Genomic DNA, 24,280 nt, shown 5'->3' with positions numbered 1-24,280 from the left:
TCCCTGTTGCTTCATGTGATGTTCAGTTATACATAATATCTGAGGTTTATGCTTTTGAGTTGCTAAAGAAGTGATCAATTCATCAGTTTTTTGTTTTAATCCCCTAATATTTTGATGGAAAATAGTGAAGTTACTGTGTTCATTACTAGAAACATCAGAGCATTTACAATTTAGTTGAACTTGTTTCAAACACCTTACCGGTGGGAGGTTTAACCTAAAAAAGGAGAAGCCCTAGCATTAACTAACACAGGAATATTACAACTCTGCTTTTTAACATGGCTGCCTCTGATGCTATTAGCAATAAGAACCGAAAGGTGCTCCTTGCCTCTACCATTCAGATGCAGGCCATGTGACGTATATTCATACCTTCTTATAGGGCTTACATCTATCAAACCAATGTGTGATGCCCCAGGTCTCATCAGAGCCCGCTCAAGCCGCATATTCACGCTCCGCACCCTCCTGTGAAGATACGGCTTGTCGTGCCTGCTGAAAAGACTGAGAAATCCCACATTGGTATGGCTGCTCATCTCAATTATGTTGTTGACATCTTTCTCAATAGAATAGTTACAATCGTTATCAATACTATTACCTGGCCCACCCACTATAACTACATGATCCCTCTTAGAAAATTCTGAACTCAATTTCATCATATCCTCAACAACATTCTTGAGAGGAGCATTAGGCTTACATACACTAGATACTTCAAACTCATCGCCCAGTTTCGACTTCAAAAGTGAGGAAATACCTCTTGCATGGCTGCTTCCTAAAATCAATACTTTACTCCTACAATCATTAACCTTATCTGTTTTCTGACTTACCTTTACTAGTGTCGATACTGGGTCTGAGTTCTCCTGATCAACATTCATTGCTTGAAGAGCACTGAATTTGTTGGTCAGTTTGATTGATGCAACTATCTATGGATGCATATTTACTACGTATTGAGCTTCGTGTCTGTATATACTAGACTGTGGCTATTCTCCCTATTTCTCTAATCCACATTTCTACTAGCCGAAAAAAAAACCGTTCTATTTTATTGGCCCAAAATAGCTATTGGTATAGCTTGCTTGTGTAATGTTACGTTCATAAACGTTGTAAGCGATATTCAGATCGGTTCCCTGCTATTAAATTCAAAGTTCAGATACTGTGCGAGATAGATTGACTTTTCAGAGGTGGTAAACTCTTTGCATGTTTGGAATGACAGTAAAGCAAAGATCCCGGATAATAAATTTAGGAACTTAAAGTAACACTATCCCCAATCTTGGTAGCTCAGTTGGAAGAGCACTGCTTTACGATGACTGAGAACCTGAGTTTGAATCCCGATAATGGTAGAGTCGTACTTATGATGTATAAAGCCAAGGTTCTTGAGAAATTTGTTCGGTGTTCTCTCGTTTCGTCCCATCATTCCACCGTCACATTCCATTTCAATATTCGTTATCATTTCAATATTACCGAAAACGGTGCAACATAATATAGTACTGTAACTTGTAAAGATTGCATCAGCCTAAGGAGATTGTAGTACGCTTGCTAGGAAGCGGAAGGACACTCTAGTGGAACTCCATCGGACCATCAAGTCTACATCGCTGAATCGACATATGTACCACACAGTTGAGCCACGTTATCTATAGGAGCGCAACCATTCGTTATCTATAGGAGCGCAACCATTCGGAGTCCAAAAATAATCCCTGTGGAAAAAGCGGTCATGTAAAATAAGCCCACTAGAGCTCCAAATCCAGGCTTCCGACATCTCGTCCGTAACAGCGAACAAAACACAATCCCTGACTGTGAGGGTTCTAGCCAAAAAATAGTAGACAAATTTTCCTCTCCCTATCAAGATTCCAGACTTGTGAACAGCTGTCTCTGCCGACCAGATTCTGAAATGAGACTGAGATGTGTCTGCAGGATGTTTTGTGTTAGACCGTTAGATTGGCGAATTGAAGTGAATTGAAAGAGAGAGAAATGGGAGAAGAAACTTTAAAGGTACGCGAAAACGCTTCCGTGTAAGGGAGTACGGGGCTGTGAAAAACTGAATATGTGAGTTCTAAGTCTGTTGGACACTAGTCTCACTTCGGATTTCGCTATTCCACTGAAGGAGCTCTAGAAAATTTTGAAGGGAAAAAGTCGAAAATGGACGTAATCTATTAGCTACCACATACGGGGGGGGGGGAGGCATACGAGAAGTTGACTGCAGGATCGGAAGAAGAAACGCCGGAAGGTGTAAATCTGCACATTAAAATGTAGGCCTACTTGTCCTTTCGCAGAGCAAGTGGAGTCGAGTAAACTCGCTCGTGTAACAGTGTGATGTTCGAAGAGTAAGGCAAAACCGCCGGAAGGTGTAAGTCTGCACATTACAAGGTACTTGTCCTTTCGCAGTGCGAGTAGAGTCGAATAAACTCGCTTCTATAACAGTGTGATGTTCGGAGACTAAGGCAAAACCACCGGAAGGTGTAAGTCTGCAAATTAAAAGGTACTTGTCATTTCGCAGTGCGAGTAGAGTCGAATAAACTCGCTTGTATAGCAGTGTGATGTTCGGAGACTAAGGCAAAACCGCCGGAAGGTGTAAGTCTGCACATTAAAAGGTACGTGTCCTTTCGCAGTGCGAGTAGAGTCGAATAAACTCGCTTGTATAACAGTGTGATGTTCGGAGACTAAGGCAAGACCGCCGAAAGGTGTAAGTCTGCACATTAAAAGGTACTTGTCCTTTCGCAGTGCCAGTAGAGTCGAATAAACTCGCTTGTATAACAGTGTGATGTTCGGAGACTAAGGCAAGACCGCCGGAAGGTGTAAGTCTGCAAATTAAAAGGTGCTTGTCCTTTCGCAGTGCCAGTAGAGTCGAATAAACTCGCTTGTATAACAGTGTGATGTTCGGAGACTAAGGCAAGACCGCCGGAAGGTGTAAGTCTGCACATTAAAAGGTACGTGCCCTTTCGCAGTGCGAGTAGAGTCGAATAAACTCGCTTGTATAACAGTGTGATGTTCGGAGACAAAGGCAAAACCGCCGGAAGGTGTAGGTCTGACATTAAAAGGTGCGTGTCCTTTCGCAGTGCGAGTAGAGTCGAATAAACTCGCTTGTATAGCAGTGTGATGTTCGGAGACTAAGGCAAGACCGCCGAAAGGAGTAAGTCTGCACATTAAAAGGTACTTGTCCTTTCGCAGTGCAAGTAGAGCCGAATAAACTCGCTTGTATAACAGTGTGATGTTCGGAGACTAAGGCAAGACCGCCGGAAGGTGTAAGTCTGCACATTAAAAGGTACTTGTCATTTCGCAGTGCGAGTAGAGTCGAATAAACTCGCCTGTATAACAGTGTGATGTTCGGAGACTAAGGCAAGACCGCCGGAAGGTGTAAGTCTGCACATTAAAAGGTACTTGTCCTTTCGCAGTGCCAGTAGAGTCGAATAAACTCGCTTGTATAACAGTGTGATGTTCGGAGACTAAGGCAAGACCGCCGAAAGGTGTAAGTCTGCACATTAAAAGGTACTTGTCATTTCGCAGTGCGAGTAGAGTCGAATAAACTCGCTTGTATAACAGTGTGATGTTCGGAGACTAAGGCAAGACCGACGGAAAGTGTAAGTCTGCACATTAAAAGGTACTTGTCCTTTCGCAGTGCCAGTAGAGTCGAATAAACTCGCTTGTATAACAGTGTGATGTTCGGAGACTAAGGCAAAACCGCCGGAAGGTGTAAGTCTGCACATTAAAAGGTACTTGTCCTTTCGCAGTGCCAGTAGAGTCGAATAAACTCGCTTGTATAACAGTGTGATGTTCGGAGACTAAGGCAAAACGGCCGGAAGGTGTAAGTCTGCACATTAAAAGGTACTTGTCCTTTCGCAGTGCGAGTAGAGTCGAATAAACTCGCTTGTATAACAGTGTGATGTTCGGAGACTAAGGCAAGACCGCCGAAAGGTGTAAGTCTGGACATTAAAAGGTACTTGTCCTTTCGCAGTGCCAGTAGAGTCGAATAAACTCGCTTGTATAACAGTGTGATGTTCGGAGACTAAGGCAAGACCGCCGGAAAGTGTAAGTCTGCACATTAAAAGGTACTTGTCATTTCGCAGTGCGAGTAGAGTCGAATAAACTCGCTTGTATAACAGTGTGATGTTCGGAGACTAAGGCAAGACCGCCGGAAGGTGTAAGTCTGGACATTAAAAGGTACTTGTCATTTCGCAGTGCGAGTAGAGTCGAATAAACTCGCTTATATAACAGTGTGATGTTCGGAGACTAAGACAAGACCGCCGGAAGGTGTAAGTCTGCACATTAAAAGGTACTTGTCCTTTCGCAGTGCGAGTAGAGTCGAATAAACTCGCTTGTATAACAGTGTGATGTTCGGAGACTAAGGCAAGACCGTCGGAAGGTGTAAGTCTGCACATTAAAAGGTACTTGTCATTTCGCAGTGCGAGTAGAGTCGAATAAACTCGCTTGTATAACAGTGTGATGTTCGGAGACCAAGGCAAGACCGTCGGAAGGTGTAAGTCTGCACATTAAAAGGTACTTGTCCTTTCGCAGTGCCAGTGGAGTCGAGTAACCTCGCCCATATAACGAGGTAATGTATGAAAGCTGAGGCTGGGTATCTATGTCGAAAATTTATGTTTGGAAAATTTCGGGAACTGTAGGCTATAGGGGGAAAGGAATGTAGGTTTGTGGCACTTTCATCCAGTGCAGTTCTGTTTAGTTCGTGGCAATACAGCACACATTAGAACAGTGAAACTCCATTTATGGTTATTACGAAGCAATCGTAGAAAAAGTGTCGTGGTATGTATATTTCCAGTACTCGACAGTTCAAAGCCCACACGGCTGATCAATCTGGTATATGTGATCTGGGGCCAGCTTTTTAATGATTCAGAGCGTTATCCTTCGTCAATAAAACTTCACGCATTAAGCCTAAACATTACACTTCATATGTTATCTAATCATCTAGCTTATTCATGTTCCTCTCCGGGAAGAAAAGTCTTGATTCACAAAATAGAAAATGTATATAATCAATCTATTTTCTCGCAAGTCCAGCCGGTGGGTCCACACTTGTCACAAATACCGTATATGATGACGGTAGGAAAAATAATACATAGAAAATCCAACAAAGCAACTCTGCGCATAGAAGAAGTATTCATGCAACCAACATCGCCCAACGAAAATACCACAACCAGCGTGAAGACCAGATCTTCTTACTACGAAGCAAGGTGAGCGCTCTCTCGCAGTCGATCACGTCTCAGATATGATGCACATCGAACCGACGCGTCGCGACGCCCGCAGCAGTGAGCCGGATCTCGAGAGAAGTCTCGACCAGGAAAACATCACAGAAGAATAGAGTACATGAAGACGGTTATTCATTCAAAAGAGCCAATCAGAAAGCTCGCTTGCAGTTAGTCTCAACCACCAGGAAAGATAGGAAACATAAACACTGTCCTCTAGTGAGAGAAAATGAAAAAATAAATAAATTAAATTAAATTTAAATACAACATAACAAAAGAAGAAAGAAGAATAGAAGTAAGATAAGGAAAGGAAGAGAAGGAATAAGAAAGAAACGCTACAACATACAGTAGTTATTGATGCAGTAATAACAGTAACCGTCCACACCTGTGGAGTAACGGTTAGCATGGCTGGCCGCGAAACCGGGCGGCCCGGGTTCGAATACCGGTCGGGGCAAGTTACCTGATTGAGGTTTTTCCCGGGGTTTTCCCTCAACCAAATATGAGCAAATGCTGGGTAACTTTCGGTGCTGGACCCCGGACTCATATCACCAGCATTATCACCTTCATATTATTCAGACGCTAAATAACCTGAGATGTTGATACAGCGTCGTAAAATAACCTACTTAAAAATAAATAACAGTAATCAATGATGTAAAATGTTACTTAAGCAAGAAAAACAAAGAGTTATGCAAATCTGGCTTTCAGGTAAAGCTCCCAGTGAAACAGACTTGAATAATTTCAAGGGAAAAAATTGTTCCGGGGCCGGGTATCGATCCCAGGACCCTTCGTTTAGCGCACGAATGCTCTACCAACTGAGCTACCCAGAAACTACACCCGACACCGTCCCAACTTTTCCCTTTATATCCACACAATTCAAGTGGGCTGACAAGGCGCCAGAAACCCAAATTTGAGTGCACATAAACTGTGTGACCTGAATTGTGGTTTTCTGTTAATGTACCTACAGTGACGTATATATTATCCAAATCTGGCTTTCGGGTAAAGCTCCATGTGAACCAGACTTCAATAATTTCAAGGGAAAAATTGTTCCTGGGCCGGGTATCGACCCCAGGACTCTTCGCTTAGCGCATGAATGCTCTACTACCAACTGAGCTACCCAGGAACTACACTCGGCACCGTCTCAACTTTTCTCTTTATATCCATACAACTCAAGTGGGCTGACAAGGCGCCAGAAACCCAACTTTGAGTGCACACAAACTTTGTGTGACTTGAATTTTGTGGTTTTCTGTTAACGTACCTACAGTGACGTACAGTATATATTACGCAAGTCTGGCTTTCAGGTAGGCCCTAAAGCTCCCTGTGAAGCAGACTTGAATAATTTCAAGAGAAAAATTGTTCCGGTGTCGGGTGTAGTTCCTGGGTAGCTCAGTTGGTAGAACATTCGTGAGCTAAGCGAAGGGTCCTGGGATCGATACCCGGCCCCGGAACAATTTTTCCCCTGAAATTATTCAAAACAAGAGTTGATATTGCAAAAGAAAATATGTAAACTGCAATAATTATTAACATAAATATGTCAGCATTTTTACAAACCTAGACAGTAGAATAAGGTATCTCTTGAGACAACCATACGCGTACCATAGATTGAATGCCACTGACATTGACTGTAGGATATTGTACAAATACCTAATAAACCGTTTATTCCTGAGTAGGTACAGTCGGGTTCTTGAACACTTGAATCTGAGAGAAATAAGTAGGCTACTCGGCATATGCTAATGTAATGATGTGTGTTAACTGTTTCGCAGGGTGCAATGAAGTTCGCTTAATGTGTATAAGGGTTTATTTTACAATTTATATACATTAATAATATGTTGGGGAAGTTGACTAGAGGTTGTTCTTCATTATATAGAACATTATGATAAACAGTTGACATAAACAATGTTTTTGATGAAGGGAATGTCTCAATGAAAGCAGTAAAAGCTTAAGTCTGAGGCGGAGCTTGATTTGGTTGCGCCACCCCGCTGCTTAAAACATTACGTCCCCTTGAACTCCCCCTACTCTTTACCACCAGGTTGACATACCACTTCCATGTTGAGAAACTTCCACTTTCTTAACACATTCTAAACGGTTGTATTATATATTGTAGGATAATATTTATTTTTGTATTATGTTCACTTATTATGCAGCTGTGTGAAGAGAACAAGAAAGGATATAACTGTAATAAAACTAATAAATATTTGGATTAAGGAAAATTTACATTAATTTTTTTCTTCTTTTAAAAACTAGCGCCACTATAAGCTGACATTGCGCCAACAAATCCCTCGGGACATCCGGCGCCCTCTCCTCTACTCAAGGTGCTGATGGTCCATAATAATAATAATAATAATAATAATAATAATAATAATAATAATGATGATGATGATAATAATAATAATAATAATCATCATCATCATCATCCATCATCATCATTTGCGTTACAGCTCGAAGTGAGCCTTGGCATCTTCAACAATAATTGTTACTATTCCTCTCCAGGTCTCTCGCTCCTCTGCTTTCCACCTCCAATTCCTAATACCAATCCTTTCCAAGTCTTCGGTCACCTCATCCAACCAGACAGATGACAATGTGATATGCAGGTTTGTAATGTTGGGGACCGATTACAAATGTTGACTGCAGCATAGGCTGGGAACGTGAGCTAGTACGAGGACATTGACTTGGTCCTGCGATCGATTACGGGAATAACAAGATGAACATAAACGAATCTGGACAGTTCTAAAAGTAAATATAAGCTAAACAGCATTCATTACAAAGATATATTTTTACGTACGGTATCTTTCGTTAAGTGCTGAAGAATTATCATAGAATTAATTATTCGTGGGTCTGCTTTTCCTCCTTTATTTTCTTGTGATACAATGTATCTGTACATAATACCGCTTGTCACCTCGTATGTTTGTATTACATAACTGATGAATGAAAGCTAAGAGCGAAATTTTGTAATGGAATGTGTTTTCTGATTGATACAATGTATGTCTCCGAAATAAAATGGTCAATTTCTTAAAGAAGTAGGTTTGTTTCTTTTCGAATATCACGTTTTACGTTTATCCGTGCATATTACCTTTATTTTACAAAATATCATTATTCGGCTTCCAAACAAATTTCGTACAACAGTCTACTTAATTTAATGTAATGTATCTTGCCTATTGCAGATTACTTGCTGAGAAATTTTTTTTGTACCGTATAAAATATTCAACGGTCTATTGGACAATAGCGAAATATTGTACAAATCCAGCTTCACGTTTGAAGATCAAATTTAAGCTACCGTCAATTAATACACAAGATAAAACAAAACACCTCATCACATAAAATGCACCACTGTTAAGAACGTATTCTAAATTCAACGAATTATGTAAAATATGAGATCTATATTTTCGCATTTTTTATATTAAATATAAACTTTTCTTACTAAGAAATTGAAGATAGTCGACTTGAATAATATTGCTATCTAATTCTTACTCTAATTTTCATTTTTACATTTACACCTTCCATTTTATATCTGTATTTGTCTCTCTTCTCATATTTTCTCTTTTTTTCTTCTTCATGATATGACTAAAATTTTGTACTGTCTATTGTAACTGGGTCTTTCTTAAATAAATAGATAAATAGACGGACGGACGGACGGACGGACGGACGGACAGACAGACAGACAGACAGACAGACAGACAGACAGATGGAGACAGACAGACAAATAAATAAATAAATAAATAAATAAACAAATAAATAAATAAATAAATACTGGGGCACTACTACAGTGGGGAGTTTGCTGTAGTTTTAGAACTAGGAGATTTTAAACATAAATACACGGTTGGAAACCAAAAATTTATTTTCTCAATGTGTATGTTCGAAAGTAGCCAAGAACGTTGCTAATAATTGAATACGGATTGATAATCATTACCAGAATAGCTGTTAGCAAACATTAAGTAAGAATCAGAGCTTAAATATCACTAATAAACTAGCAACAGGTTGTTAACCTAATGAAGGACGATCTTGAATTTCTTGTGAAGAATAAAGGCTTGGAAACACTGATGAATAAGAGTCATAAAATAATTATTCTGCTGAATATTAATAAAAAAAATGTATCGAAGACAGGGCAAAGTTAGTGAAGCAAGTAGAAATCAGATACAGGAGAACTTTCAAGAAGAGAACAACTCTTTAAAGATGGGAGTTGTTGAGTTCTCCATGTTCGTAGCTGAGGCCATCCAGTTGAAACTGCCCCTGGGTACAGTGACATTCGAAAGCGCAGGCAATAAAAGAAAATAGCTCCTTAACCCCCGACCTCCGAGGCGAATGTCTTGCCTTATCGTTTTAGAAGGAACAAACGATTCTATTTTGTTATTATAATTGCGAATCCACTTTGCCTAAAGTCGTCTATTTTCAGTGACAGTATTATGGAGATCACAATAAAGAAGAATATCTCGTCGATTTCGTTCACCATAAGTTAGAAAATACAGAGAGTCAAAGGCTACCTTTTAAATTGTTTATTATTAGGCCTATTATTATTATTAATATTATTATTATTATTATTATTATTATTATATTTCATAGCGATAATCCAAATTCGAAATATGTGAAATCAATGCTGCTAAATCTTTATGGAAAAATTTCCTTTCCCCTTGACTAAATGAAAATTTCCCTTTCGCACGTCAATGTCCCTCTGCTTAATATTTGCTTATCACGAAATAAAAAGCAGAAACTGAAGACGAATTACAACGCTCTGTTTTTAAACTACAGATATTTTTTTTTAATACAATATGAAAACAGCAACGAAAAGATAAAATTAATGGCAGTTTATGGCAAAAACTTTCTACGGGGAAAAACAGTGGTTGATAGCAAAATAATAGAACAAGTGACAGATTTGGTATATTTAGGTAGTCATATTTCTTTGTATAATTATCAAAAAGACATAAATAAAAATATATTGAAATATAATCAATTAAATGGTATCTTGAGAAGGAACTTTGGAAAACAAATGCGAAAAGAGGTCCAAATCCGATTTCACAATATGATATCAAACCAGCTCTGTTATATGGCAGTGAATGTTGGACATTGCGGCAAAAGGAAATTAGATTTCTACGATCACTGACAGGTGTTACCTTGCGGGACCGCATTAGGAGCGAAGACATAACAAATCAGTGGGAAGTTGAGGAGACGACCGCAGACGTCCAACATTATGAACGTAAATGGAAAAACCACCTCCTCAGGATGCCTGAACATCGTTTACCAAAGAGACTATCGTTTTACCATCCACGAGGACGAAGAGATTTAGGCAGACCTCACCGACGTTGGACGGACCAATTGCATTTGTAGTTCACAGACGGGAAACAACCCAAAACTGTGTATTGGCAGAAGAAGAAGACAAAATAAAAAGAAAAAAACAAGAGTCTGAAATTTGTGTTAAATACAGATTTTCCTTGATGTAATACATTAATCGATTTTTAACGATGCTGTATAAACTGCACGGTTATTTAGCGTCGATAAAATAGTGACGTCGATATGTTTTAGATTGCGGAGATGAATACTGGAATGACCTGACATAGATATTTATTTGTCCTTAAAAAACCAAAAGGTTGTATGGCAAGTCACAGTTTTAAAACAGCCTACTAACAATATAAAATTTGACTAAAAATCAAGTAAAAAACAATATTGAATATACATTATGCTAAAACATTTCGAACATCATTATTATCATAAAGAAATAGTGTGACTATATATTCTTTCACCAATTTCCTAAATAATCTTTTCTCTCTGATTTGTTTAATATATTCAGGTAGACTGTTAAACAATAATTAAACCTAGAACCATGAGTGATTTAGTGTACATAGACAAATTATGTTTTGATGTTACATACGTTACAGTTTCTTGTATTATAATCATGACATTCTTCACTGGAATTATAATCAGTGATGTTGCTATATACACATTCAAATCAAACTTAAAAAGTACACATCATAATAACCTGTCAAAATGATGTAATATTTAAAATAGTCTCTACACGATCTCCTAGATGCTATTTTAAAAATACAATGTAGAATGCGCTTTTGAATCACAGATATATTTTGTATTAGGGGACAAACTCCCCAGAAACAGATACCATAACTCCATCTGGATTCAAAATGAACATAATAAAAGGATAATAGTGTTGCATAGCTCAACATACTACTCAGTATTCGTAATTGATAACCAACCACATTTAATTTAGAAATTAAATAAATACAATGTTGATTCCAGTTCATATAACCATCAAACATTACACCTAAGAATTTGACATCAGACCATCTCATAATCTGTGCGTTGTTGATATTTATATTAAAATCCTATCTTTTATATTTTGCGCTGTATGAAAATTTATGAAGCCTATTTTGTTAACATTGAGATGTAGCCTATTAACACAGAAACATTTTCTCAAATCTTCTAATTCTGTTCCAAAGTCTGGGGATTATCCCCAGAAATCATGACAAATGTCATCAGCGTACATGATAACAAAACACTTTTTAAGCTTAATGGTAGATCGTTTACGTACAGGAGAAATAAGAGAGCTCCCAAGACAGAACCTTGAGGTACTCCAATATTTACACAAACTGTAGGTGATTTATATGAACTTCTATTTCCGGATATACAAGATATTTCAACGTATTGTTTACGTCCGCTTAAATAGACTGACTTATGGTTGAAGAACACATTGGGAAAAATACGATCCAGATATTTAATCATGGAATGAAATAAAATTGAAATGGACTTTTCGGGAGGGGACACTATGGCCCAGCACTGCAACCTTCTACGATCTATTGCGCTAACCCTCAAGGTAGGCGTATTCCCAAACTCACACTAAGGTTCGCTGCGTACTCAGTTTTCAAGCAGATCATCCCCTCATCCCTAGGCCAGCCCTCTCCATGCGTCGAAAGCCAGCGTTCGGGGAATGCTATGGAGAAATGGAAAAATGTGACGGAAACAGGAGGACCCCGAGAAAAACAAACTGCGACCTTGTCCGCCACAAGTGTCACTATGGAATCTTCCATGAAAAATTTCAGGCCTGGCCGGGACTCGAGCACGAACCACATGACAGGCTGAAGGTCTGACCACTCAGTCACCGCAGGAGGCAGGTACTCAATCATATAAAGCAGGATTCGAACCCACGGACATTCTCCAAACACAAGTTCCACTGATTAACCTCTGGACCACGATGCTGTGTTAAATCTATTTGAATATAGGTACCAATTTTTAATAATAGTTCTGACTGTTTTACTAAGAATGCCTACACTGAGTTGAGAAAATAAAAGAGCAAAGCTGACAGACCTAACATCAACGAAATTATGCTTATATTGATCTGCAGTCTAGTACGGAATGGAAGCCAATGTTAATTGTTAAATATTTGCATTTTAATTTAATTAACTTTTTTTTTTGTAGAGAACAATGTTTTGTTATTGTCACCAATGTTTTGCATATTCTGAAACTATAAAATTTCCTGGAATTTTGAGAAAATACACTTCCTTTCTTTACTTTTTCAGCAGAAACGGTGGTAGAATTTCCCGGAAAAATATTATTTAATGTCACCGTATGAAACACAAACATTAATACTCTCGTACGAACATGAAGCTTGAACAAAGGAATAGATTATAGAACACAATACGATTGTTACGGCAAAAAGTATACTATGCGAGTGTAATAAACGACATAATTATACATTACTAAGTCTAGGTTGCTATGGAAGTTAAAAATCCACATATTAATCACGAACAATACAGCACCATTCTGTGATGTTCTCTTTGTTAATTAAGCACGCCGCGAATGGCAAAAGAAATGTATCAATACTACGTATTACTCGACCAAGGCGAGTGGAGTCGCGGGCGTAATGTGAACTATCGCAATGCGGTATTACGAACGCAGGAGCAGTAGCGCCACGGCTCCGGGCTGCAGGAGTCCACTGGCCTTGGTCGAGTAATATAAAGCAAGATACTTTACTTTGGCTTAGCTTGACTTGGATATACGGAGGTCAGAATAGGGAATTATCCTAGCACTTAAGACTTACACTGGCCCATTATGAACCCTATATAATGATGCGATGATTATCAAAGTCCGACACATTGTCTGAGTGTCATTCGTGAAGCCGATTTGATAAGTGCTTAAAAATTATGTAATTTTAGTTAGAAATTGAAAAACAAAATCTGTACGAAGCAATTAATAACACATTTTAGCTTCAGAACACTAGCCAATTAAAGAAATGGCACTTCTGAATAGTTCATTCCCTATTTGTAATGTTTTTTTTATCTCTGAAAATATTGAGATTAGGACAAATGTTTATATGACATTTTTTGCTCAGAATGTCTTCGGAAAAACACACACACACACACACACACACACACACACAGAGACAGTATAGGTATATACAGGGTGATTCACGAGGATTTACCGTCCTTTACGGAGCTTATTTCTGATGACATTTTGAGCAAAAAAGTCATATAAACATAGTTCCTACTTTCAGTATTTTCAGAGTTACATTAATTTAAATTTGTTTGTAAAATACGTTTTTTCTTTAGTTTAAAGGTAAAAGAATAATACAAATAGAGAATTAACCATTCAGAAGTATCATTTCTTAATTGGCAAGTATTATGAAGCTAAAAATGTGCTGTGAACTCTAGTTACTTCGTACAGACATTCTTTTTCTCTATTTTAACTATAAAATTACATTATTCTTACGCATTTATTACAACAACTATTACAAATCACACCATTTCCACCGACTTAATTATTTGCAGTTAAATTTTGCATCCTAATTTACAGTCTTGGAGAGTTTACAACACATTTTAAAAAATGTCGCCGTCCGCTTGAGTACACTTGGCAGCACGCTTGTGAACGGCACTCGTCGCTCTACGTAACTGCATACGGCTATGTTTGATATCCGTAGCGTTCGCGCTGGCTGCTGACTGCACGCTGACCAAGATGACGCGTTCACAGCAATGAGTTCCAATAACGAAACGTAACTCTGTAAATATTGTGAATAGGACCCATGTTTATATGAAATTTTTTGCTCAGAATGTCTTCGGAAATAAGGTCCGTGAAGAACGGTAAATCCTCGTGAATCACCCTGTATATATAGTACATACATATATTGTAATTTAATTTATTACGTCCTTATTTGTGTTGCCAATATTATTACAGACTATGTGCATTAGTGTCACACCAATTAATTTATTTCTTGTATCGGTACCTAACTGATTGATTGCATGCAGTTTATAACTTACACTGTGTCGTAAGTAGCATTAAACTGTTTAATATTTCAGTCTGTGTTGCCTGATGTGCTTAGACTTTCATAATTCCGGCGATGTAATTTAGTTTTTAGCCATCCACGAAGTTAGCAATTTGGTTACAAAGTCAAGAGAACAATTCCTCAGATCCTGACGCACATCTTACAAGTATTCTTCAAATTTTCTTTCTTTCTTATTTATTTATTATAGGCCTAGGTATGGCCTACTTTATCCTTGTTACTTCTATGTTTTACATTTTATTTCTCTCTACTCTTTAGTCCCTTTTTACATTTGTTTTAAAATTCTGTGCAATTCTCTCTGCATCAATACTCGGCTAACCAAGCAAAATATTCTGATTTACAGGTGTAATGTGCTTACCTCGTTTAACGCAATCGCCTTGGACTTACTTGTTGAAATATCGTCCTTAAATTGCCGGCGCTCTGCCTCTAAAGCGTCGGACGGACTATGGTAAACAAGTAAAAATGTCCCCCATGTATCACCTCTGACTCGGGAGTTTTATTTTCATTATTCCTACGTTGGCAATATGCAAGTCCTGCGTCGTGTAAAAACAAGGGCCCAGGGACCGACACGAAACATCCGCGTGAACAAATTGCACCAAGACGGGAGCTTGGAGGGATTTGTCCGGCTTTCGAAGCAGATGGACCTCATCACGACCTCCACAGGCCTTTAGCTCCGTACAGAGGTCGTAGTGCCCGTGTTCAATATCCTACAGCACGACTGAAGGTTGCTTATCGAAAAAGATGCGTTATGGAATGGCCAGATAGATGTATGTGTGCGTGCGTGCTCTTGCTTAGGAGCTGTTTTTGTTACAACTATGTGATGTAAAGTTTACGAGATTAACTGTTTAATTATTAAAATTAAGTTTATTACTACTAAAAGTGTTTGTGTATGATTAATTTCTTATACTATTTGCTGCCACAGCAACTTAAACATTCATATGTAGACCATACAGACCTGTTCGTGTTAACATGGACTTTATGTACAGATCCAGAAAGAAAAATTGAGCACCTGAACTGAAGGGTTCAGAGCCATAGTAGGCCAAGTGCCATTTATTAAAAACGGAGAAAGCAACGGTTAAAGTTAGTGAATAGCATAGTTTAATGAATATTGACTTATCATTTAGTTTTAATATGCAGACTTTATATTACTTGCTATATATTTAATTAAATTATGATAATCACTTAATTTAACTCTTGTTTTCTCCATTTTTAATATATGGCGCTTGGCCCATTATGACACTGAAACCTTCAATTTTCCAAGTTTCAGTTATAACATGCTACGCATGCTCCGTGCTTGTGGCCCAAATTTTGTTCCTGGGTCTATACACTACTAATATTCATCAAACAACGGATTCCTGAATTACATAGAATATTTTGGAGCAGTATGAACTTAGAATGATTATGGAACACTTTTATAACGAGTAGAAAGAATATAGTAGAAACTGAAACAATGAAAGAATATGACTGAAAATTATTCTTTCGCCCACAATACATCACAAAGAATCAACTCCGTATAATTCCACACCTTTCGGAAAAAGCCGTCTATAATTATAACTGTGTGTACGTATATTATCTCTCTGTAGACTACTAGCATCGTGCATTGCAGGCACTATATTCCGTTCAAGTTTGTAGTAAAGTTAGTTCTGCAGAAGGAGGCCTATCGTGTTTATTTCACCCTGTTATAAAATATTCGCTGTCCATTCCCATTCCTTCATGTTTTAATAGCTTAAAGATTTTAGCACAGATCTTGCGATTAGTTTTTCATATGAAATAAACAAAGTTCATAATGTCATGGTTGCCTCTCTCATGTTTGAACATTGCAGGGAACTACTCTGTATTTTATGCACGTATATATGTATGTATTTTATGTAGACCTACATCATGTGAATGGGTTATTTATGAAAGAGCCTAAGACGCTGATTTTGTGAAAATGAGTTTGTAATGTAATAACTGCTCTTTGGGTGTAGATACTTCGATTTAGATATGAAGAGGACTAAGTTTCACACTCTAATGCTTAGTAGAATTCATGATACAATTTTTATTTCAGCCTTAATTTCAAAATTTCGGTCTGTAAGCAGTTTTTCTTAAATTGCTAACAATTTAGTATTCAAGACTTAGGCCCTTTCATAAATAACCCATTCATGTAGCCTATGTCTGTGTAATTCATGTACGTATAATATATGTCTCTGTAATTTCCGCACGTATCTTTCTACATTATGTGCAATACGCTTCTGCAATTTAGGGAAACCTGTACGTCTCTGCAATTTATAATTTATGTACTACACGTATATATCTATGCAATATATGTACATGTGTGTCTCTGCAATTTATGTACAGTCTTAGAAAAAAGTTTCGTCGCACAAATACTTTAAGTCCCAGGAAGGAGACAGTGCGCATAATCAGACATACAACGAAACAAAACTAATTTTATTACCTCAACTAGTCGTTCTCTTGTGAACCAGATCGTTCGTCCTCTGATCATGCGCACTGCCTCCTTTCTGGAACTTAAAGTATCTGTACGCATATGTCTATGCAATTTATGTACGCATATGTCTCTGATGTATGCACATGTCTCTACAATTTATGAGGGTATATGTCTCTACAATTTATGTACGCATATGTCTCTGATGTATGCACATGTCTCTACAATTTATGAGGGCATATGTCTCTACAATTTATGTACACATGTCTCTGATGTATGCACGTCTCTACAATTTATGTAGGTATATGTCTCTGCAATTAATATACGTATACGTCTCTGTAATTTATGCATGTATCTGTATATATGTCTTTGCACTTTATGTGCGCATATGTCTATGTAATAACGTGTGAACGTATTTTTCCCTTTCCTTCTTATTTCATCTTTTTCTTTATTATATTAATTATTTCTTTCTTACATTATTTGTTTCTCTTTTATTTTCTATATTTTCATTTCCTTTCCCATTCTTTTGTTAAGTTTCTTTATTTATTTCCGTTATTATTCTCTTCCTGTAATTACTTATACTGCCCCCTTTTTCCTATCTCAACTCTTATGTTTTATTTCCTATCTTCGTCTTCATTAATTTATTTATTTTTGACATGTTTACTAACATTAAGCTCGTATAACATTGTTACCGCTAAGACTTGGACCATTACTTTCCTTTTCTTGTTTCTCTCACGCACCATTTCGTAGGAAAAGAGTAATACAAAAGGACACTTGCAGTATTATAGCCTGACATCTACGATAAAGATCGTGAGCATTCCATGAAACAGAAGAGTCGTCGCCAGTTTTTCTGATAGGGATTATATTTCACTGAGGTGAAGTACTGCTTTGCGCATTCATGCTGTATGTTCGAGGGTATTCAGTGGTATTACCAAGAGCATTTTATCGCAGAGCGATAGAATGCGTTAGGGGTTCCCAGTAACGTCCCCTACTCTCAATACCACTTGCGGTGGGTATCTCAAACAATGATTTAAAGACTTCACTTCCAATACAAGGGCATTGAAGAGGAAGGAATCGCCTTTGCAAAAAGGGTCTATATTCCTCATCTAACCTTCGCTACGATTCTTCATTTAATGACAATTTGAAATTACATATCATATGAAGAAGAAGCAACGAAATGAGCGGTACAGTCGTAGCTCAAACACCACAAAAGTGCGGGCTTCATTCCCTGGCACGGTTAATTCTCCTTAATCTTGCACGGTGTCATACATAAATATTCAGATCTCAATACGAATTAATTTATTTCCGACATTACCTCCTTCACATGAAGTAGTAAAAGGAACAAAAAAAAAAAAAGACGTAAAACGAAAAATATGAAGGGAAAAAAGGTAAAAGAAGGTAAATACAGATACGAGAGAGAGAGAGAGAGAGAGAGAGAGCATTAGAAACAAGAGAGAGAGAAAATATTACACACAAGAAAGAGAAAACAGCAAATACAGGGGAAAAAACATCGTATAAAAGAGAGAGAAAGCATTACATACAAGACAGAGAAAACATAACACACAAGAAGAGAGAAAACAATCAGGTATAGGGAAGACCAGGTAACTTGATACCCTAAGGGTGAAACCTAACCATTTTTCCCCCATTACTACAAATGCTAGTGGATTATGGTGATTTTCTAGTTTGAAGGTTGAATTTTCTTTTGCCAACTTCGTTTCGAATTTCGATACTGACAAATACTATAAATGGTAGTGATTTTGTAACTGGTATGTTGGCAGCCGAGGCAAATATCGACAATATTTGCCGGTACTGGAGTTCCATGAAATTAAAATTGTACTAGATTTCTCAGCCGGTTACTGGAAGATAGTGAAATTCGAACTTATTAATAATTAATTAATATTAGTATTAATATTAATACATAATAGTTATTTTATGTGTTACGTTGTGGTTATAATTCAAGAATAGTCAGATAAGTACGAATAAATATAATATACTTGGGCGTGATAATGCACGTGGGTAATGGATAGAAATATTATTTCAAATTTTAATGAATTTCTTTCGTGTTTAGATTTTTATTACTATGTCAAAAAAATGAAATAGTGTTGCAGTGACTCCTCCAAGGAAGAAAATGTGTGGCATTCAGAGTACGCTTCAGAAATCTGTAGTTCACGTGTATAATGAGTTGAAGAAAGAAGATAATGAAGAAGGAATTATGCTAACGGAGACAGCAATTACAACCAGAATAGGAAAATTATTAGGAGTAAGTATTCTTAAGCATACATTTCAAAGTGGTATTCAGTTTTAGGAGTTTGCACTAATAATTTCATGATTGTGGTCAAACAAAACAAATTTTTAAGTTAGGCCTAGATGTTTAATCAAGTCAGTGATTTTCATATTGCCAAACTAAATACATTTAAGATACTGTAATACTGCAGTAGGTGATTGCTTAAATACATTTACAAATTAGACGAACAAATAATCAAACAGCACGAAAGTAAATTTCCAGTTTTCTCTTTTAGTATTAAATTAACCGTTCAGATCACAATTTACATGCCACATCGGCCGAAGAAAATACAAGTCATATTGTAATTATTAACTTGATATTGCAGCAAATATTACATGAATGTTGGCCTGTTATGGTGCTTAAAAATAATTCAGTTTTATATAATAACTATATAACATACTCTATAAAGCATAGGAACGTTGACTCTGGCTGAATAATTTATTCATGACTGGTCTAAGTAATATTAAATATGGTGTTTCTTCAGAAAAGCTACCCCACCCAAAGTACTTGTTAAGATATAACACTCGAGAGGACGAGGACGCACTACTGGGAAACTAACCATTTCTCTTCGTCATGGACCTCTCGCATGTTATATTGGTAATTAGTAACAAGTTTGAGGGAGGGACTACAACAATGCATTAGAATATACAGGTAAGTGTCAAAGGATTTTTGTGCTGAAAGTATTTGTGGCTGTGCACTAAAACCACGTGTTCATCACTATGTAAATATCACAGAAATCAATTAAACAAAATAAAATTATGCCTTCTTTGATGTAGCTTTTCTGGAGAATTACCTAAATATTAGCCTACTTAAACCTATCGTAGACCCAACCTAACATATTGATCATTTTCTATTCATATAGCTGCAAATGTTGGTATCATGCATGAATTTTATGATATAACAATTTTTAGAAGTGTTATGTTATTGTTTGTTATTACAGCTTGGCTTTACTACAGCCACGAATGTGAGAAATTCACAGAAGGGGACCCCACTTCTGACACCAGGAAAACATAGACTACGTAAACATCCAGTGACTGATGCTGATGATTTTACGAAAGATGAAATTGCGAGATTTATTTATGACAAGTTACATAAAGGTAGGGAAGTTACAGGAATTATTGTGTTGATTTATGCAATGTAATTCTGATATTAGTCATATGTATAAAAATATGGCATAATTTTCATTTACTGTTACAGGGGAAGTACTAACAGCAGCAAAAGTTCTGGAACATATGAATGATGATTATGAAACATATTTATTTAGAGTATCCTTATCATCGGTGAAAAAAATTTTGAAAGAGATGAAATTTCTATGGAGCAAAGGGGATCCTTATACACATGTACGAGAAAGTGATGTTATTCGTTTTTAAGAGAATATATAAGAAATGTGGAGCGTGAGAACCCTAAACCCGTAGTATTCTTGGATGAGACTTGGATTTTTATGAATGGTAAATTTCAATGTATTGTGAGACATTGAGTGATTGAATTTTTTTACTAACAAATAGGTTAACACTTATGTGGAATATGAAATTGCAATTAATATAGGCTACTAGTAATGAATTCAAGTGGGAACAACATGTTTTGCAATTAATAGTTTCATATTATAACTAGAGGTTAGTTATAAAATTCTTGAACGGTTTTCCTGTCTTTAAAATTTTTGTGTCTCTTAGAGTGTCAATGTGAATTGCTTGTCTCTCTCTATTTTTTTAAGTAGGATCACCCACTTATTCATGAAATAAACCAGGTGAAGTTTCCAGTGACATGAATGGTGTTATTCATAGACCAACAAATGAGGGTGGAAGATTAGATGCCGGAACGAAAGGTGGATTTATACTCGGTAAGTTATATTGATTTATATTTTACATAAATTTGGCAAGAGTAATTTTTTAAATCAGGGTACAAAAATATAAAAATTGGTGACTAAATAAAAACGTGGGAAAGCCTTTCACCAAAGAGGATCTCATGTCATGTTATGTTATGTTTTATTTTCTTTATTTAAATGCTGTGAATTCATGTGACGCAATTATATGCCCAGGTATAATTTTTATTGCAGGTGCTGATTTAATTTTTTCATGCAATTGAAAGAAAAGTCAGGACTACCATAGTGCTATGAATAGCCCTGTAGTTGAGAAGTGGGTGCAAACACAGTTGTTGACCTGAGAACATTAGGGCAATGCGTTATTGTCATGGATAGTGCTGCATATCATAGCAGACTTGTGAAAAATCAGCCAACAACAAAATGGAGGAAAGAACAGCTACTGGTGATTGCAAGTGAATATAATAGATTTGTTGTACTAAATGATAAGAGTTGATGGTGTGAAATCACCTTTTGATATTATATTTCAATATTAATTTCCATACTTTGCAGTTATTATTATTATTATTATTATTATTATTATTATTATTATTATTATCATTACTACTACTACTACTACTATTGCAACCGTTTCTCTTATTTCTCATAATTAGGCATACTTATAGATGCTACTTTTTTCTTTCAGGTGAAATTGAATCTACATAAGAATCCTAAAACAACAGAGCCTTGCCAATTACTGTTCTGAAGCGGCCTTGTCTTATGTGTTGTGTCTATATACAATTAATTCTTTCAGTTTTTTTTCCCCCTTTAATCTAATGAAGTTGTTGGTTGATTGATACCAAGTGTTCAGCAGTTGTTGTCATTTGTTATCTTGCACTCCAATATTTAACCAGATGATTGAAAGCTGTGTAAAGTTAAACAGTCAAGACAATGATCCATATCTTCATTGAGATTTCAGAAATGGCATGGGGAGATTCTGAAATATCAGTTCTTTGTAAATATTTGAGACAATCATGGCCTGTGATAATATGAGTACTGCCACTGTAGATTTTCATAGAAGTTCAGTTATTAAATTAGGTGTATTATTTTTACTATGTATTGTACTATATTTTTGTTTCGCTTAATTGATGAATTATATATGCTGTAAATTCAATAGTAGACTGTAGGCCTATAGCTTAACTGATGAATTGTATGTGCTATAAATTAAATAGTAGGCTGTATACCACAAGTGATGAATTGTTTATGCTTGTAATGTGAAGTAATTTGCATGATATTTATTATCAATTTCTGTATATTTCAACTGATTGAATTGTTTATACTTTTAAATTGAATTAACTTGCTTGCTATGTATTATATTTTATAGCTTAACTGATGAATAATTGCTTAGGTTTGTCAATTTAATAATCTGAGTGCCATGTACTTCATATTTTTAGTGGAGCCACCAATGTAGCTTAGTCGGTAGACTCGTTGGCCTGCAAATTCAGAGCTGCACTCGAGGGTAGTTTGGATCCCCCATTTGGTCTGATTAGTTGGTTTCTTCTGAGGATTTTCCTCCATCGTGGAGCGGATGCCGGATGGCCTATTGCAATTTTTTCATTTGCTTTAGAATCATTCCGATTTTTGTTACCACATTGTCATGTTCTGATCTTGTTATTCTTTTAACAGTGTGGTAAGATGCAGGTATAGATAACCTTACAGTAATTTTGCTACCTTTCAACTACCTCATTACCTCCCACTCCATAAAGTTCATGGATCCACAGAAGTACCAGTCGTCGATGTAATTCGACCATTTTGCTTAAAATATTAAAACACTGTAAAATATTGAGATTTCATGCTGTTACGTCCAATACTGCAGCAAGAATATCTGATTTTGAGTCTGATAGTATGACAGCCTTCTCAGATTTATGAAGTTGATACTGGAGATTTTGTAAGCTTAAAAGTGTATCTAAATTTTCACTATCAAAATTAGTCAGTGTTTGAAGTTAGTTAGTTAGTTAGTTAGTTAGTTAGTGGCGTTTAAAAAGGGCGCGTCAGCTACTATGGCTATTTGCACCCTTATCTAAAATCTTTCACTAAACACAAACACAATACAATAACCAGAAAGTTTAAAAAACTAAAAAGCATTGTCACGGTTAAAATGGGGCAAACAAGTGTTTGAATATAATTCCCTGTAAAAGGGAATATACTGGTATTGTACTACAACACCACTACATCTATGGCTTGATAAACAGGATCCATCTATAAAAAATACTGTATGTAGTCACTCACTGACCAGATCATTTATCGTTTCTAATGATTTTTAAAATGTCTGGAGAAGTATCACATTTCTTAACATCATCTGTTAAAGTTAACTTATATACTATTCATTTTGAAATAACTTGGGATTGTGTTTTATTAGTAAAGTTTCCCTTGATTGAGCAAGTTTGAGTTCTCCAAGTAGAGTCAAAAAGTCTGTTGGGATTTTGGCTCAGTTTATTAATATTTGTGGACTGTGATTTTTTGTTCTAGACAACCATATTATCTGCAAATGATGAGATTATCATAAGACCTATTTCTTTAGTTAGACCATCGACATTAATATTGGAAAATGTATTCCTGAAAACAACAATGTGGGAAGCCCAGATGAATCTGTCTCTATTTACATATTTGTGACAATGAATCAAATAATCAAGTCACTGACCCAATGTAACACTTTATCATGGACACCCTAAGTTTGCAATTTCTTAAGTGATTTATATTTACAGAGCCATATGATCCTTGAAAATAAATTAAAATTGCTAAGGTGTTTTGTTTTCTGTTTAAAATATCTTTAATATCTTGACTAAAATTTAAAATCTGTCCATTTGTTGAATGTAATTTTCTAAAGTCAACTCAATAAGATGAAAGTTAGTTACTAGATTCCAGGAACCAATTCAATCTATGAAATCATCTCTTCCATAATTTTGGCTATCATACTGGTAAGTGGTATCTGTCGATAACTCGAAAAGATATTAGTTCAATAATTGCTTTTCAAAATTGATGTTATGATAGATTTTCTCCAGACAGATATTGTATTTTAGTTGAGATTACAAGATAAAAGTAGTGAGTTTGCTTGTTTGCCAACATATTTAAGAAAATCAGCATGTGTATTGTCTGGACTTGGAGATGTTTTGGGTCTTATGTTATTAAATGAATAGTAATATTCAGTTCTTGATTAAATATTGTTATATAAAGTAGATTGTAGATTTAATATTTCTTTCAGTTTTTCCTTAATAGTCTGACGTACACAGATAAAACTAACACCCACACCACCAACTAATCTAATAGA

At 36.4% G+C, this 24,280-nt stretch overlaps 1 protein-coding gene and 1 long non-coding RNA gene across 8 annotated transcripts in view; one reads left to right on the top strand and one right to left on the bottom strand.

Annotated features, from left to right (window-relative positions):
• LOC138701645 (protein O-linked-mannose beta-1,2-N-acetylglucosaminyltransferase 1-like) overlaps positions 1-24,280 on the bottom strand; it is a 1,230,831-nt gene that overhangs the window by 510,549 nt on the left and 696,002 nt on the right. The window lies entirely within an intron of this gene.
• LOC138701644 (uncharacterized) lies at positions 18,461-24,248 on the top strand. 2 transcript variants are annotated; one of them, XR_011332651.1, is made up of 6 exons: positions 18,461-19,133; positions 20,098-20,254; positions 20,355-20,605; positions 20,869-20,994; positions 21,211-21,418; positions 21,659-24,248. It is a non-coding gene; the product is annotated as an uncharacterized lncRNA (long non-coding RNA). The 2 variants fall into 2 exon arrangements; XR_011332652.1 differs by having other exon boundaries at positions 21,211-21,428.

Source organism: Periplaneta americana, chromosome 6 (assembly GCF_040183065.1).
Source record: "Periplaneta americana isolate PAMFEO1 chromosome 6, P.americana_PAMFEO1_priV1, whole genome shotgun sequence".
Classification (NCBI taxonomy): domain Eukaryota; kingdom Metazoa; phylum Arthropoda; class Insecta; order Blattodea; family Blattidae; genus Periplaneta; species Periplaneta americana.
This window is presented reverse-complemented; position numbering and strand designations above follow the sequence as displayed.